This window comes from Humulus lupulus, chromosome 5 (assembly GCF_963169125.1).
Source record: "Humulus lupulus chromosome 5, drHumLupu1.1, whole genome shotgun sequence".
In the NCBI taxonomy this organism is placed as follows: Eukaryota; Viridiplantae; Streptophyta; class Magnoliopsida; order Rosales; family Cannabaceae; genus Humulus; species Humulus lupulus.
In genome coordinates, this window is record NC_084797.1 from 233,376,200 (window position 1) to 233,382,199 (window position 6,000).

Genomic DNA, 6,000 nt, shown 5'->3' on the forward strand with positions numbered 1-6,000 from the left:
GTACATTAGCATTTAATATGCAATCCACGTCCACATATACCAACCAACATGCTCCAATATCAAACCATGCATGTCATATACCTATACAGGTTGCAACTGTATTCATACACCGTTTTCTTACCTCTGGTTCGAGTGAGAATTAAAATATGAACGACCCCTGAGAACGATCAACCTTTAAATTCCTCGACGGTCACCTGGTCATAACCAAAATATAGGATTCATCAATAAAAATGATAACTGAGGGTTCCCAAACCAAGATCTAGCCTCCGGGACATCAAACATAACTCAACTAGGTACTAGGTTCAACCCCAAGGCCTAAGGTTTGAATCCCCAAGCTAAAAACACCTTTTTGGCTAAATCTGCCATGATGGGCCGCGGCTCACCCTCCTGACAGGGCCATTTTCACCCTTTAAGCCAACTCAGGCCGCGGCACACCATAAACAGGCCGCGGCTCATTACGCAAACCAGCCAAGAAACCAGCACGCACCAGCCAACTCTCTCCCCTGCGTTTTCCCTTGGAACTAACCTTTCGAACCTCCTCCAAACACTCATTTAAACCCCCAAATAACACCCATAGCTCACCCTCATCAAACCACAATCAAAACAACACAAAAACCCCCTTTGATTCTCACTTCCCACATCAAAAACCATGAATTGAAAACTAAAACGAAAACAGAGCAACACCTGAAACCAGTGACTAAAACTCACCTCAAATTCAGATTTGAACCTTCTTCAATGGTTGAACCAAGACCACCAAGCCAGCCCTTGAGTTTCCTAGCTTGAATCCCCACCTAGAACTCAAAAACCTCAAAGGAAGAATGAAGGAAATTGTGTACGGGAAAGGAAGATGAGAGTCTCTATTTTTGTCCTGTTTAGTCTACCACTTTCTACAGCCAACAGCCACCTAAAGTCACATATATCCTCCCTAAATTGACCAAAATACCCTTGTGTCATCCTAAACCTCTAAAACCATCACAAGGGCAAAATTGGTACTTTCCGCTTATCCCATTAATTATAATTAACGCTTCCCAATTTCCGCTAATCTCAAAATCCTCAAACACCAATAATTCATATCCCGTTACCCTAAAATCCCCGGTAACGCCATAACCATAAATATCACCCCGAGACTCACCCCGAGCCCCGAGCTCAAACCTGTTATGACCAAACGGATAAATCATGTTTAAAGATCGTCTCATGTCGAAATACTCGAACCAATCCACATTATAATGTGGTCTCACAATATATCATTAACATGCTAACAGATATTCAATTATACCCCCAACGGCCAAATTACCAAAACACCCGTGTAAACAAATGTGGACTCACATACATGCATTTAACATCATATCATAACATAATTCTCATAAACATGCATAAACACATTTAATGGCATAATTAAACAGTTATGGCCCTCCCGGCCTACTAATCCAGCCATTAACCATAATAGGGAATCCGGGGCATTACAACCACGTTGTAATGGAGACTTCAATGGCGATCCAATGTGCGGTTTTCTCGATGTGCAAGGAAAAATATACTTCACTCACATTTTGCATTGATATAAGGAATTGATTATCATCGCCCTTCAACATTCTCGGCACATCGTCGTCCCATGTATACTTAGTGTCAGTCTCTCTTAAATGATTCCAACGACCTAGGCACACCTGGGGGAAGGTGGTGTTCATGATCGCAGCATCCTGCCGAAATGCAGCATGGTAAAAGTGGCATCGGCGGCATAGCATGTGCAAAGCGACATCAATATGCTAAAAAAACATAAAAATTCGTTAGTACCATCAATATATTTTAAGATTGAATTGGAAACATGAATGTAATTTACATACCGAATCCCAAAGCCAAGTTTGGACTGTGTGCAACTGTAAGAACCATGCCACACCGTGCGTCCTAGTATACACGTTCCGGTCTCTCTTATTGTCGATCTTCCCGATGATCCACTTATGGAAGCTCTTCTCCTGCTGTGGGTCACACTTCCTCAGTGGTTCAGCAACTAGCCCCTGTTTATCTAGTTTGATCTTCTTTGTTGGGTCAGTGAAGTCATCAAAACGCTTGGGCCTGCATTTCTTCCTGACAACTTCAAGGCCATCTGCCTCCTCGGGCTGCAGTACTCGCACACTGGGACTGTCAGCATCACTGGCAGCTACAGATGTCTGGGCTTGTGGAGTGGAGGGTTGATCACCGCACTCGTAGTCTGCAGGCAAGATATCAGACTCTGTATCTGATTTTACGTCGGTGGATCGACCTGAGACCAGTGAAAGCAGCTGCGCCAACTTAGCCATGATTGTGGTCTGATTCTGTAGTAAGGTTGCCTGGCCCTCCTCAACCCTGTTGAGCCTCTACATCAATTTCTCATAATCAGGCTGGGCAACCTGACTAGATGAAGCTGCACAGGCCTGTGAAGTGCCCTCCTCAACCCTCGGGACATCCTCATAAATAATGGAGGCTTCCTTTGCAACTTTTGCTAGCTTCTCTGCCTCCTTCTCAAGTACCACTACTTCATCCACTGCAGTCCCAGCCTCCCCCACAGTTGATTCCAACTCAGGGAATAACCAGAATCAACTTCTGGGAGGCTATTGTAGTAGACTACCTTAACGGGACGTGGCTTCAGCATGAAAAATACCACTAACTGCATGGTTGAATAACATGTGTCAGAAAAACTTTAATAAAATAAATCATTAATCAATTAATTTGTGACATTTAACAAGATAAAATGGAACTTACTTGACGATTAGCGAATATAGGAACCAACAGAGCTGTCGAAATAGTGATATCAGTCTTTGCAGCCCAGCTAAGCACCTCAGAATCTGATTCCCACTGTTCTCACCGAACTTACTCCCGAGAGAAGGCATGGCCTCAAAAGCCCAGTAAAGAAGCATGGGTGCATAGCAATTGAAACTATACTTCGCCTCCTTCTGTTTTTTGCTTGACCCCTCTTTCTTCTTCTCCTCGTAGTGTTTCAATTGCTTCTTCATGTCCTTTTGAACTCCTTTGCTAACCTTCTTAAATGACAACTTCCCCCAAGGATACTTGAAAAAGTAATCAATATCCTCAACCATCCTCAGGGAATCTCCCCATATCGTTGTTGTCTTCTTTGGGGCATTCAGTACCCCCTCTATCAAATAGCACAAACCCAGCTTAAATGCATCTTCTGGGTTTGTGGAGGCCTTCAATGCATCTTCCAACTGACCAAAACTAACCTTCGAATCACCATTAAAATATTCCTGGATGATCCGATCACTTGAAAGATGCTCTTTCAATTCATTTGGGGACTGTGATTTCCCAAAATTTAGCCCGGTAACTAAGGCAAACTCTGCAATACCAAATCTACACAGAGTGTTGCCCAGGTAGAACTGACCCTCTTCAGGCTTCTTACTTTCTACCTTATGCAACATTAGCTGATGCAGCAGAACCCCAGAAAAACTAAATGGCTTCGCCTTAAAGAACTGTCCCAACGGGCATGCTTGTGCCCTTTCAATAAGACCATGCCTCTTAAACTGCTCTATAAGGGTATCCAAGTAGGCACTACCCCTATAAGTGACACGACCAGGAAAGTGTTTCTCCATCGGCACAATAAGGTCAGGCATCTGGAAAAAAAAACAAAAAAAATGTTAAAAATGTAAAACAATCTGGTAAGGCAGTTACTATCGAGGCCTATCGAGTCCCATCGAGGCAGAAACTATCGAGTTCTATCGAGTCTTATCGATGCCTATCGAGGTGGGTTCCAAAAATCACAAAGAATAATATCATCGGGTTACTATCGAGGCCTATCGAGGTAAGGCCAAAAAACCAAAGTCTAGTAATATCGAGTCCTATCGAGGCCTATCGATTCCTATCGAGATATGTCCTAAAAAATCCCAGAGTCTTGTATCATCGAGTCCTATCGAGGCCTATCAAGGTGGGTCCCAAAAATCCCAAAGCCGTGTATCATCGAGTCCTATCGAGGTAGGTCCTAAAAATCCCAAAGCCGTGTATCATCTAGTCCTATCGATTCCTATCGAGGTAGGTTCTAAAAATTCCCAAAGCCTTGTATCATCGAGTCCTATCGATTCCTATTGAGGCACAGTCTAATCCAGTCCCTATCCTATACTATCGAGTCCTATCGATTTCTATCGAATTGCATGAAAAATATTGAAAAAAACTCATATTTCTTCATTCCTAGCCCCGATCTATCCTATGAACAAAAATCAACAAAAAAAAACAGGCACATACACATATTGCAGATTAAAAACGAAATCCTTCACCTTCGCTTTCTTTGAGGTTGTTTCCTAAAGATTTGGTTGGCTTGCTCGACGTTTTCTCCTTCCCTTTCTCCGATCGTGAAGTCCAACCCTTTGGGAGCCCTTGTTCGTGGTCGTGCAAGACAATGAAGGTTGGGTTCTACGGATTCAATCGAGGCCTATCGATTTCAAAGTTTGCTTGGTTCAGGTATTTTGGGAGAGAATACGGAGAGTTTGAGAAAATTATGCCAAGGGTATTTTGGGTAGTAACGTCATTAGTAGCACCAAAACGAGAGTCTTATAGGGATAGGGTATTTTTCAAATGTAGTGTCACTTATTGCATTAAAACTCAAATTTCCCTTAATATTTTATAACTTTTTGTATATATTATTTGTGGTATAAATTTAGGGGGAATTCTCCTATAGGGGCTTCACTTTTAAGCCCTACCGGTAGGGCTTTCAATGTTTACAATCCGTGATCGTCCTCTCAGACTGTCCATCAATCTGAGGATGAAAGGTTGTGCTGAACTTCAACTGAGTCCCCATAGCCTTCTGCAAACCACCCAAAAACTTGGAAGTAAAGATGGGATCGCGGTCTGACACTATAGACTTAGGAACCCCATGGAGACGTACGATCTCCCTCACATACAACTCAGCATACTGATCCACAGTATATGTCGACTTCACTGGAAGAAAATGGGCTGACTTGGTGTATCTGTCCACTATCACCCACACCGAGTCATAAAGCCCTACAGTTCTGGGTAAACCTCCCACAAAATCCATCGTAATATCCTCCCATTTCCACTCGGGAATACCCAAAGATTGAAGCAACCCTGCCGATCACTGATGCTCAGCTTTCACCTGCTGACAGGTTAAACACCTGACTACGTACTTGTAACGCCCCAAATTTGCTAATAAGGCTTAAGGGCCTTGATTAGTGTGCTGGGAGGGCATTACTGGATTATACGTGATTTAATGATTAAAGCATGTTATATGACTATTTGAATATCTATGATGCATGGCTATGTGTATTAGTAAGCATGTAGGCCCTGATTAGGTTAGAAGGGCATAATCGTAATTTTGTCTCGTTGATGGCATAACTGTATATATGTGATAAACTGTCGAGACCACATTATTATGTGGATATATTTGTAATCTGTGACTCGAGGCAATCCCAGTGAGCAGTTTAGCGAAAAAGTCACAGCGAGGATTTATACCCGGCTCTTTGCAAGGGACTTGGTTGGGGTCCAGCGGCTTTCTTCGCCACCCGGAGCTTCTTCATTTTGGGCCCAGAGGCCCCAGCAGAGGAGTTCCCTCCGGCGAACAAAGCTCGCAGGTCTCTGTTCCTGGACTGAGACATTTCCTCTGGCAAAACAAAGACAACATTAATATACAAGTAAGCATTCATGCAAGAACAAAAATAAGGGGGAAAAGCGGAACTCAAGTATATATATTGAAAGGGATCCTACCCCCCGAGCTAGAAGAGGAATCTATGGTCACAACCATCGGCCCCGGAGCTTCTGCGGGGGAATCTAAGACAACGACTTCGCGGGCTGGCACGGGTTCTGGGTCCGAAATTGGCTCAGGACTAGACTCTTCTACGTACTGCCGAAGACCCGGAGCTACGATACCCTCCTGGAGCGAGGGCCATGACCGAAGGTTGGTCCCATACTCCTTAAATAAGGTCGACCTAAAAGCTAGGGTGTTGTCTACGACTACAGTACCCCTAGGGCGACTACTCTCGTAATCCAGCACGAGTCGGTCAACACACT